Raw genomic sequence first — 12,477 nt, forward strand, 5'->3', positions numbered from 1 at the left:
TGAAGCATTATGGCCCCCTTCCTGTTCTCACTATATATAAACAATGTGGTAGAGGCACTAGCTTTATCTACTAGAAATCTAACATAATAAGGACACGTCCTGTCCCACCTCTATGCCAATGACGCTGTCCTCATAACCCGAACACCGCTGGCCCTCCAGTCTTTGCTATCACATTTTTTAGATTATATGAAGGAACTTGGCCTTTTAGGTAACCAAGGAAAAAACCTTCATTTTGAAATGTGGAAGGACTAGTAAGAAGAGTAGTGACATATAAATAAATGGCATAACCATTGGTGTTATGAACAATTTTAGTTACCTGGGGAACTTATGCAATAGATATGGATTATGGAACAAGGCCATAGTTAATAGGAGGCAACAATTCAGTAAATCTTGTATGGCCCTTAGGAGCTTTGCGAAACGGCGTAGTGCAAATCCCCCTGAGATGATGAGTAACTTTATAAAGCCAAATGTCTCAGTATAACCACATATGGGCCAGGACTGTGGGGGTATATAAAAGGCTTACTTGTTACACCTATAAGCACATCAGTGTATGTTTGTCATGCAGAACTGGGGGCACAATATATCACAGATTTAATAAAATTGAAACCAATTCTTTTTTGGTATAAGATATGGAGCTCGGAGTACACAGTGCTTAACCAAGCAATCACTGAGGATAGTCTTAAATTAAGTTTGCAATAAAAGAATATAATGGTTTGCATATGTTCAATGTTTCCTAAGTGACCTAGGCCATCGAGTACTTTGAAAGACCAGTAACATTGAACATTATTAGAAAGACTCTGAAAGAGGCAGGGATGATGCATTTGGGGAACCTCTGATTGTTAATCGAAGTCCCCAAACCAAGTGTATTAAAAAATCAACTGATCCTAACCACTTTTAATATGCAACCCTACCTCAAAGCAGTACTGAATGGTAGGCATAGATTTGTCTTGACCCGCTTAGATTAGACATATTTCATAGAGTAGTCACTTTTCCAAAAATGAATGACTGGTCAATAAACCTAATCAATTGCCCCTGTGACAACACAATGTCCCAGGATACAATGCATGTTGTTCTTTTTGTAAGTACTATAGTTGTTTATGGAAAAAATATATTTTACCGATCATCAAACCATATTGTTTTACACAATGTCGGCCGGCATATTTATATATGCAATCATTACTTACTCGAGAGATTTGCTGCAGACTGTTGTCGTTTTTATAGGCAGCTTTTTACATTAGAAAGAACATTTTATTGACCCCACCAGACTATGATATACTTGTACCAAGTCTTCGACTAATGAATTATAATACACTGCATGGATTTGTGTTTAATATCTCTGGGCTTGTGTAACATCCAACACACACAGATGTTTAACCGCAACTAGTTGAGCATATGAGCAGACTATATTTATGTGTCTTATTGTTATTATTTTTTTTAATTAACTTGGCGTATGTGTGGACGCTACTAGATGGATAAGTGGATTCTTTTTTTTAGGGTATACGTCATTTCCCGCCATGTATTCGTTTCGCCCAAGATAGAATTATGTGAGTATTGAAAGACGAAGATTTGTAAAGAACTGGAAACATGATGAAATGGGTAAAATAATTAACATTACTATGAAGGCATTGTAAGGATTATTCTGGGCCATATCTGATACCAAGGTGTCCCTGTAAAGTGGGCAGTCCATTACATTTCATCAGAATATTATAGATCGTCTTCGATCTTTCATCCCCAGCTGACTCTCTTCCTAAGTTCTGTTCTACTCTTCTTTTCATTTCTCAGTGGATGAGCTTCAATGATTTGAAGCTCAATCCCGATAAAACAGAGCTCGTCCTCACTGGCGGCTCGTCTAATCCCTGGTCCTCTGCTCACTGGCCCCTTTCTTTTGGTCCTCCCCCCTCTCCTGTCTCCTCAGTCCGGACCTTGGGCATCAAGATCAGTAATGATCTGTCCATCCACGCCCAAATCAGTTCCGTTGTGTCCTCTTGTTTTCCTCCCTCCGCCTCATCCGCAAGATCTCCCGGTTCTTTTCTGTTAATGCCCTTAAAAAAATCATCACGGCCCTTATTACATCCCGCCTGGATTATGGCAACGGCTTGTACGTAGGCATCCCTGCCTACGAAACTCGCCGTCTCCAGGCCATCCAAAACCAGGCGGCCCGTCTTATCCTTGGTCTTCCCAAATCCTCCCACATCACTCCGGTCCTCAAATCCCTCCATTGGCTCCCGGTTCTTTTCAGGTCCCGGTTTAAATTAGCCTGTCTGGCTTTCCGGGCGCACGCTCGTTCTGCCCCGCTTTTCATTAACTCTCTTATCTCCTCCCACGTTCCCAGTCGCTCTCTCCGCTCTTCTTCTCTTTCTTTCCTTCATGTCCCCCGCTTCCGCAAATCCCGAACCGGGGGCACCCGATTTTCTGTCTTGGCCCCCCAGATTTGGAACAATCTCCCTCTCTCCATCCACTCTATCCCCATCTTTTCCCACTTTCGTAAAGCCCTCAAAACTTTTCTTTTTCTTCAGGCATTTCCCGGTTAACCTCTCATGGGACTCTCTGTAGTAACTGTTGTGCTCCTCAGCGCCAGGAAGCCGCTTGGCCACAGTGCGCTTTAGAAATTTCTTTTTCATTTCATTTCATTTCATTTCATTTCATGTTACAATACCCGTTGATAATTGACTATTTATTGACATAAGAACAATGATTCTGTTTTTTTATTGTACAATGATGTGTGTTTTAAATGTTGCTTTTATGGATGTTTTTTATACTTCTGAATAAAGTATTACTTACTCACTAACTCACTCAAAAGGCTCTACACTAGACTGGATTATCTCAAAGGAAAATGCTGTCAAGTTAATCTCAGTTGCTGCAAGTGACTGGTCAGACCACCACATTATTACCATCCTAATACCTGGTTTAATTAAGAAAAGACTGGCACAATCAGTGAAAACGAAGCTATGGATTAGGAAGACAATGAGAAACTAGCAGCACGTTGAGAGAAGGTTCTTCCCTCACCCTCTAAGTTAACATACGCCAGCGAATTTACGAAGCGCTATTACAGAAAAATGTCAGAAATAATCAATTTATTAGCTCAGTTAAAATTGAAAAGAAACAAGGATTAAGACAGGGGGCCTGATTCACAAAAGTAATCTGAGACAAAATCCTAATTTTATGACTTTCGGTATTCACAAAAGGCATTTAGGAGTAGTAAAGGAATCCTTACTTTACTACTCCTAAATGCCTTTACAACATCAGAGGTACATTTTTGTGAGTGCTGCTTTATTTCATGCAGAGGATTGAAACCGGGGAAGCAGAAGCATTTACGCCTTGTACAGCTGTTCAGGTAAATAGATGAAGAGAGCGAGATTGGGAAAAAAGCTTTATTAGTGTAATCAGTGGAGAAGATATGCTGATTAATGTCTCTCCGTGAACGTGTGAAGTCGAGTGAATGACAGCCACGAGGGAGCCGGCTAATCAGGGCACGCCCTCGAAACTCTTTTCTTAATTAACTTTCATCCCACTTAGTAAGTCTCTGTAAGGCTTCAGGGAGCGGGCTTTGTCGTTAAAGCCGATGCTGCCGATGTCGCAATAGTTGGGCTGGTCGTCTCCGGCCAGGGCCACGTTGCATTTGCCCTCGTAGTCTTCGTCGGCGTAGATCCGCCAGGCTCCCTTCGTAACTTTGACGAACTTTCTTTCTATTCGTAAGGCTTCAAGGAGCGGGCTTTGTCCACTAAGGGAATGCTGCCATATGCACGCACGGAGTCACCGGCCAGGGTCACGATGCAGGCGCCCTCGTAGGCTTCGTCGGCGTAGATTCGCCAGACTCCTTTGCTAACTTTGTGAGAAGAAAACTCCAGGTTTGAAGTAGGGGTTGTAATGGTGGCGCTTTTGCCCTGGTAATTGACGTGCTCATAGATGGTGATTTCTGGATCTCTCAGCCCCCCCTTCACCACCCGCACTGAGGAGATCTCTTTGGAAAATTCTCCCAGGGAGTCGTGATCCCCCTCCCGGAAGAGCTCAAAGTCCCCCTGGTAGTCCTTCCCTTTAAAGACGACCCAGGGGTTTCCTTTCACTCTCATTGACTTGGCCCGCTTCAGGAATCCAATTGGCGACAAATCTGATAGGTCTTGTGCGACAGCCACACAAGATGCGCCCTGGCAGCCCTCCTCAGCGAAGAACTGGATAGAAGTCATGGTGGTCCTTTCTGTAAGCGCTTAACGTCAGCAGACTCTGGTGCAAGGCGCTGTGAGGGTCTCTCAGGAGAAGCAGCGGCTGGACTCGCAGGCCGTTCTGTAATGGTGACAAAAGTGCATCTGATTAATATGAAATGACAGTCTACGTGTGATTGACACAGGCTTGCTTCCTTAAGAAGGATCATGCTAATCTACACATCTGCTCTGTTTATTTGCTGATAAAGGGCCGCTTTGTACCAATGTGAAGACAGTCATTCTACAAAAGCAGGGGAAGGGCTTTTGCTTGGTGGAAACCCCTTACAAGTCCTCGAAAACCCTTCACTACAGATTTGAAAAAAATAGTTCTAATTGTTGTTTTTTTCGGCAGCCCATTATCAGTTCTATTTTCTGTTTTAGAGGCAATACCGACCCAACTGAAGGAAGAGTGGATCCCTTTACAGGGAATATTTGTATTGACTCTGACATGTCTGAGACATGAGGTGCTGGATGCAGAACAGCCATCCGTTTGGGGGGGGGGGAGGAGGGGCTGCTTTTGACTAAATGAGAATCAGGAAGTGGCAAGGGGGTGAAGAGAGCATCTGGATGTGTAATTTGTGTCATGAATTTTCCATATTAGGCACCAAAAGATAATGATAAACCCAAAATCAAACTTATTTCCAGGCTGTTATCAAAAGTTTAGATTAGGATCTGTTTCTCTGGGCTCCAAAAACTACAACCTAGAGATCACACAAAGTTACCTCCTCTTTTACTAGAGATGTATTCTTGGAGGAGATCTGTGGGTCTGCAGGGTCAGACTGGGGGAACCAAAGCAGCCCTGGCAAACAGCCTCAAAACAGCCGCGCTCCCTTTGTCTTCTTGCACAATCCCTTTTTTATCCATCCATTCTCTCTCTTTCCTTCTCTCTTCTTTGTTTACCCTCCGGTCACTTTCTTTCTACCTCCTCCATTCCTCCTGCTCATTGTCTCTCTCTTTTATCCATGCATCCTTTCTCTCTTTCCATCTCTCTTCTTTGTTTCCCCTCTGGTCACTTTCTTTCTACCTCCTCCATTCCTCCTGCTCATTGTCTCTCTCTTTTATCCATCCATCCGTTGTCTCTATTTCCCTCTCTCTTGAAAGAGGGGAAACCCTCTGGTCACTTTCTTTCTACCTCCTCCATTCCTCCTGCTCATTGGTTCTCTCTTTTATCCATCCATCCGTTGTCTCTATTTCCCTCTCTCTTGAAAGAGGGGAAACCCTCTGGTCACTTTCTTTCTACCTCCTCCATTCCTCCTGCTCATTGGTTCTCTCTTTTATCCATCCATCCGTTGTCTCTATTTCCCTCTCTCTTGAAAGAGGGGAAACCCTCTGGTCACTTTCTTTCTACCTCCTCCATTCCTCCTGCTCATTGGTTCTCTCTTTTATCCATCCATCAATTCTCTCTATTTAAATCTCTCTTCTTTGTATCCCCTCTGTTCACTTTCTTTGGTTGTATGACGTTTCAAAGCATGCTTTTACCACGCATGCCTTTACAACGCAATTTGTTACAACGACTTGCGTTGGGGGGCTCTGGATAGTGGAATTGTTTAATTTTCTTTTCCAACTCCAGTCCCCGTGGATAGTAGGGAAGGTGCTGGATAGAAAATTAAACTATTCCCTATCCAACAGTGCCCTCCAGCGAGTCGTTGTTACGACTTTTGTTGTAATTCCTGCGTTGTAATGGTAGTGCGTGGTAAAAGTTTAGTTGTAAACGATGTTCCCCCTTTCTTTCTACCTCCTCCGTTCCTCCTGCTCATTGTCTCTCTCTTTTATCCATCCATCCATTCTCTCTCTTTCCTTCTCTCTTCTTTGTTTACCCTCTGGTCACTTTCTTTCTACCCCCTCTATTCCTCCTGCTCATTGTCTCTCTCTTTTATCCATCCATCCATTCTCTCTTTCCTTCTCTCTTCTTTGTTTCCCCTCTGGTCACTTTCTTTCTACCTCCTCCATTCCTCCTGCTCATTGTCTCTCTCTTTTATCCATCCATCCATTCTCTCTATTTCCCTCTCTCTTCTTTGTTTATCCTCTGGTCACTTTCTTTCTACCTCCTCCGTTCCTCCTGCTCATTGTCTCTCTCTTTTATCCATCCATCCATTCTCTCTATTTCCCTCTCTCTTCTTTGTTTATCCTCTGGTCACTTTCTTTCTACCTCCTCCGTTCCTCCTGCTCATTGTCTCTCTCTTTTATCCATCCATCCATTCTCTATTTCCCTCTCTCTTCTTTGTTTATCCTCCGGTCACTTTCTTTCTACCTCCTCCGTTCCTCCTGCTCATTGTCTCTCTCTTTTATCCATCCATCCATTCTCTCTCTTTCCTTCTCTCTTCTTTGTTTCCCCTCCGGTCACTTTCTTTCTACCTCCTCCGTTCCTCCTGCTCATTGTCTCTCTCTTTTATCCATCCATCCAGTCTCTCTTTACTTCTCTCTTCTTTGTTTCCCCTCTGGTCACTGTTGTATTCCTATTTTATGCCTTTCTTAGAACTTTGTAGATCATTCCTAGAATGATCATAGGTCATATAGAGTGTTTAAGATGTCATGTAGAATGTGAGCAAGCAGGGGGATCAGTTGAGACTACCTGCTTGCTGTGGATGTTTAAGCTGTCTGTTCTCTGCAATAAATCTACTTGGAACTTTCCTATGTGTGGACTCACTGGTGTGATTACCACATAATTACTGGCGACGATCGGGAGAACAAAACCACCGTTTGCAGAAGAGTTCAAGACAGCGCTCACTATTGGAAAATTTATTTCAAGTCTTAACTTGTAAGGAACTTACTTATCTACATCTCTTACGCGGTAAAATCATTGCCGCGCTAGACGATTATACAGCAACGCTTTTTCTAACCCATTTAATCAAAAAATCTAAGAGCTACAAGAACAGCAATAACAACGATTTAGAAAAGCTACTGCCGACGGGAATCTTTCAGAGGAGGAAGCTCATATCGAGGCTACAACTGTGAGTGAAAATCATTTTCTTTTCCATACAAATTACTCTTTTCAGCCGCACATCGTGCATCTCACCGTTGTATGGTGCATCTTTTGAATGTCAGCACAATCCTGCGCACCCGCCACAGTACTGAATCTTCGTGTGTCTTAGCAACACACCAAAGACTCCATCGCGCTGCCAACAATCCCGCGACTGTGAGCATCTCTCCGGCGGACGAACGAAGTGCATCCTGGGTAGTACCCTTTCACCTCACTGACGTCTGACGTCAGCAACGTGCCGCCATTTTGTGGATTTTCCTCGTTTCTTTTTACAGAGAGCTCTTTCACGAAGCGTTTCTTCAAAACTAAACAGCTTGATCAGCGCAATCAATTGGAAACTACTTTTTGAAGGTATCGACTACTTTTACCAACATTCAACAAGGTAACAGTTTAAAAAAATAAATAAATAATAATATTTTCAACAATTTTAAATTCCATCTGCAATAATTACAATGTCCAATATTGCTGCCCCACCTCATTTTTTACAAACTGCTGGTGAACCTAGTATTGAGTGGGATCTATGGTACCCAATCTTCTTAGCCTATGTCGATGTACTGGAAAAGGATGGGTGTTCAGCAAAGCGCAAGTTAGCACTCCTTAGACACTGCCTTGGTGGAGCAGGGATCAAAGAATTTGATAATCTCCCGCCCATTGATGATGCTGGAGATATTGATGTGTTTGAAAAAGCCTCTAGACAAATGAAAATCCGTTTTGGCAGGAAAATAGATACAGTTATGGAACGTTTTAAGTTTTATTCCCGCGTCCAGAAACTGGATGAATCGATTGAAGACTATGTTTCTGCTTTACGTTCGTTAGCTTGTTCTTGTGCATTTGAGACTATTTCCTACGAACAAGTTCTACGAGATCAAATAATGATGCGTACAAAAAGTAAGAAAATTCAGGAACGACTTTGGTTAGGCACTGAATCTTCCTTAAGTGCTGTCATTAACATTGCGAAGGGAATTGAACAATCCGAATTGTTTGTTTCGGGAATCAGAGGTCAAGCCTCCAAACCTCAAGTTCCTGAAACTGAAGTTTCTTTAGTGAAGAACCAAAACACGTCTTTTAATTTTAATAGGTTACCTCCTAGAAAAGACAATGAAAAGAAAGTTCCTGAAAATAAGAATGTTGTTGAAAACAAGTTTTCTTACAGGAAAAATGTTTATTGTTATAGATGCGGTAGCCCTAATCACTTGGGAAATTATAAAGGGTGTCCAGCTTGGGATAGAGTTTGTGTGAAATGTAAAAGGAAAGGACATTTTGCCAATCTTTGTCGTTCTTCCCAAAGGGTCAATTACATTTCACAGGAAGAAGAGGAAGTTTTACAATGCTTCAATTGTATTCTATCTGTAGATGATTCTGAACAGAAAGAGTTTCCCTCTTACACCATCTTAGTGGATAACCAGCCCATTCTCCTAATGATGGATTCATGTTCATGGTATTCCATCATTGGTTTGAATCTGTTCAGAAACCTCTGGGGTGACAGAGAGCTCCTTACCTCTGATATTTCTCCAGGTGGTTACACTGGAAAAAAAATAAACATAGAAGGTTTCTTTTGGGCTGATTTTCAGGTTGCTGATAGATTCGCCAAGGGGAAAGTTTATGTTGCCACCAAAGGTGTCGCTATCTTTAGTTGGCCACACCAACGTTTACTTGGTATTAAACTTGATCCCAATGCCAACCCCCCTGTTTATTTAGGCGAACCTTATGTTTTGAGTATTTGTGATGTGGAAGACAATTCCCTGTTTGTAGAGTACACTAAGAAAATGTTCCCTGATGTTTTCAAGGACACCTTAGGTAAATTTGTTGATTTTCAACACAAGATTATCCTGAATGATAATGCCATTCCAGTTAGGCATAGGGTCAGGAATGTTCCATTGGCCTATCGTGAGAAGCTAAAGGACATTTTGAGCGATCTTGTATCTAAACAAATTATTGAGCCCATAGAATCCTCTCCTTGGGTTTCTCCCATTGTTTTATCGCTCAAAAGTTCTGGGGAACTCCGTCTGTGTGTGGATCTCCGCAGTTTAAACAAGGAGATTTGGGTAGATAAACATCCTCTCCCTAACATCCATGAATTAATTTCTTCTCTCACAGGTGCTACTGTTTTTTCAACCATCGATTTGGCTAGCGCCTATCATCAGGTTGAGCTGCACGGAGATTCCAAAAGACTTACAGCCTTTGTGACTCCTGAAGGCATGTTCCAATATTTGCGAATGCCTTTTGGACTCGCTAGTGCTGCTTCAGTGTTCCAACGCCTGATGAAAGAGGTTCTTCTTGATTGCAAAGGAGCCATCGCGTTCCAAGATGACATCTTGATTTTTGGCGCAGATGTCAATGAACATGATCAAAATTTACATTGTGTGTTGTCTAATGTACAAAAAAAAGGTCTTACCTTAAAGTTTAACAAATGCAAATTTAGGCAACCCAAAGTTGAATATTTGGGACACGAAATCTCTAAAGATGGCATAAAACCAAAACTTAATCATGTAAAAAGTATTACAGATGCTCCTATTCCTTCCTCAAAGGAACAACTGTTGTCTTTCCTAGGTCTCACCGAATTTTATGGGAAATTTGTAAAAGACTACTCTACTATTGTGCACCCTTTGCGGTCTTTGCTTAAAAAACAGGCTACATTTGTTTGGGGTACAGAACAACAAACCTCTTTTGATTCTTTAAAAAACAAAATTGTTAATGCTCCCTTTCTTAAACCTTTCTCTGTCCACAAAAGCTGCATTGTTTGTGTAGATGCCAGTAACGTAGGGCTTGGTGCCGTACTTATGCAAAAAGACCGTTTTGGTGAATATGTTGTGTCCTATGCTTCTCGGACTTTACGGGACGCCGAGTTTAATTATTCTACTATAGAGAAGGAGCTTCTTGCTTGCACTTGGGCTACCCAACATTTTCGACAATTCCTCTGGGGCACGAAGTTTATTTTGAGGACCGACCATAAGCCTCTTGTCAACATGTTGTCTGCTGGAGGTGGTCGAACTCTCACTGCTCGCCTGGCTCGTCTTGCTGCCAAGTTGCAAGAGTACCGGTGTGAAGTTGTTTATGTCCCTGGCCGACTAAATGTACATGCTGACTGTATGTCACGTCTTCCTGTTGGTGATTCTTCTAACATGTTTCCTTCTGACGAATGTGATGTTGCTTTCTCTCTTAGTGATGTTAATCTAATTTGTGGTAAGGATGTAGGAAATTCTATTACTGAAAGCGTTTGGTCTGATGCTATGTGTCACGATGAAGTTCTTGCTAAGGTCAAAACCTTCTTGTGCTCTGGTTGGCCTGAAGAGAGGAAGTTGTGCGGTGATTTAGCCTCTTTCTTCAAAGTTAAAGATGAATTGTCAGTTATTGATGATATGGTTTACAGAGATGACAAAATTGTCCCTCCCCTCAACGTCCGTGAGTCCATTTGCAGGTTAGCTCATGAAGGTCACATGGGGATGTCCACGACTAAAAGGAGAATCCGAGACTACTATTGGTGGCCTAGTATGGACGCTATGGTTGACAGATGGGTAAGGAACTGTTCTCCTTGTTCTGTGAGCGACAAATCTGTCAAACCTATTTCTTCTGGGTTTTCTCCTATCGAATTTGTGTGTGGGCCTTGGAGGAAGTTAGGAATTGACATCATCGGTCCTTTCAATTACCAGTCAGGGAAAGATATGTTTGCCGTGGTCCTTGTAGACTATTTTTCCAAGTGGCCCGAGTTAAAAATTGTTGAAAAAGTCAATTCTGAAGTTTTTGTTGAATTTTTAAATGAAGTTTTTTCTAGAGAGGGTTTACCAGAAGAAATTGTCTCCGACAATGGACCTCAATTTTTAAGCGAAGTTTTTTCTACTTTTCTAGGGACTTGTGGTATTCTCCACAAAAGGGTTTCGAATTATTCTATACAATCCAATGGCCAGGTGGAACGTTTTAACAGAGTGATTAAGGAGTCCTGCCAGTTGGCCTTACGGAGTGGACTGAAGTGGAAAAAGGCTCTGCAGGCCACTTTATTCACCTATCGTATGTCCCCCAACTCTGTTACTGGTCTGTCCCCTTTTGAAATGTTGCGTTGCAGGAAACCCGGTACCAAGATTTTTCCGTGGTGGCTGAAAACGAAAGATTCTGGCTATTTAGAGCTGGATATGAGTAGTATTAGAGACCGTATTAGTAAATACCAAGACAAAATGATTAAAAACTGTTCCCCGAAATTAATTTCGCCCAAAATTTCTGTTGGTGATTTGGTCAGGGTGAAATTTGGAGGTATCATTCCTAAAGGCATATCTAGGTGGTCTTCGCCTGTCAAAGTCACAGAAGTTTTTAGCAAAGCTGTTAGAGTTGAGGGTGGTAAGATCTGGAACTTCAGGCGCATTTCAGCTTGCAGGTCTAATGTCATAAATGAGAAGCATGTCCATTTAGATCCTGTTGCCTCTGATTCTAGTTTTCATGGTTCTCATGAAGCTTTTGATCATCTGCATTCTTCTCAAGTACCTCTGCCTAACAACATTCCTTTTCAGGTTGTTCCGTCTAATGCTCATCATGCTGTTTCGCAAAGTAGTGTACCTCATGTTGTTGTTTCTCAAAATGTTGCTTCTCAGGCGTGCTCTTCCTTGCCTGTCAGTTTACGCAGTAGTTCTCGCGTAAGACATGTTCCTGTAAAGCTTAAGGATTATATTTGCTCCTAATGTTTTTTTTCTTCTTCTTTTCTTCTTTTCTTGTAGGGTTTATCATTTTTTTTTGTTGTTTTTTTTTTGTTTTTTTCGGTGGGAGGTGTGTTGTATTCCTATTTTATGCCTTTCTTAGAACTTTGTAGATCATTCCTAGAATGATCATAGGTCATATAGAGTGTTTAAGATGTCATGTAGAATGTGAGCAAGCAGGGGGATCAGTTGAGACTACCTGCTTGCTGTGGATGTTTAAGCTGTCTGTTCTCTGCAATAAATCTACTTGGAACTTTCCTATGTGTGGACTCACTGGTGTGATTACCACAGTCACTTTCTTTCTACCTCCTCCCTTCCTCCTGCTCATTGTCTCTCTCTTTTATCCATCCATCCATTCTCTATTTCCCTCTCTCTTCTTTGTTTCCCCTCTGGTCACTTTCTTTCTACCTCCTCCGTTCCTCCTGCTCATTGTCTCTCTCTTTTATCCATCCATCCATTCTCTCTTTCCTTCTCTCTTCTTTGTTTCCCCTCTGGTCACTTTCTTTCTACCTCCTCCGTTCCTCCTGCTCATTGTCTCTCTCTTTTATCCATCCATCCATTCTCTCTATTTCCCTCTCTCTTCTTTGTTTATCCTCCGGTCACTTTCTTTCTACCT

General features: G+C 42.1%; 1 long non-coding RNA gene across 1 annotated transcript; it reads right to left on the reverse strand.

The window, feature by feature from the left end:
* Positions 1 to 5,090: 5,090 nt before the first annotated feature.
* Positions 5,091 to 6,655, reverse strand: LOC147726065 (uncharacterized). The gene is made up of 2 exons (XR_015309261.1): positions 5,935 to 6,655; positions 5,091 to 5,547 (listed from the first exon to the last, which is right to left on the reverse strand). It is a non-coding gene; the product is annotated as an uncharacterized LOC147726065 (long non-coding RNA).
* Positions 6,656 to 12,477: the final 5,822 nt, after the last annotated feature.

Source organism: Lissotriton vulgaris, chromosome 3_1, assembly GCF_964263255.1.
Source record: "Lissotriton vulgaris chromosome 3_1, aLisVul1.2, whole genome shotgun sequence".
In the NCBI taxonomy this organism is placed as follows: domain Eukaryota; kingdom Metazoa; phylum Chordata; class Amphibia; order Caudata; family Salamandridae; genus Lissotriton; species Lissotriton vulgaris.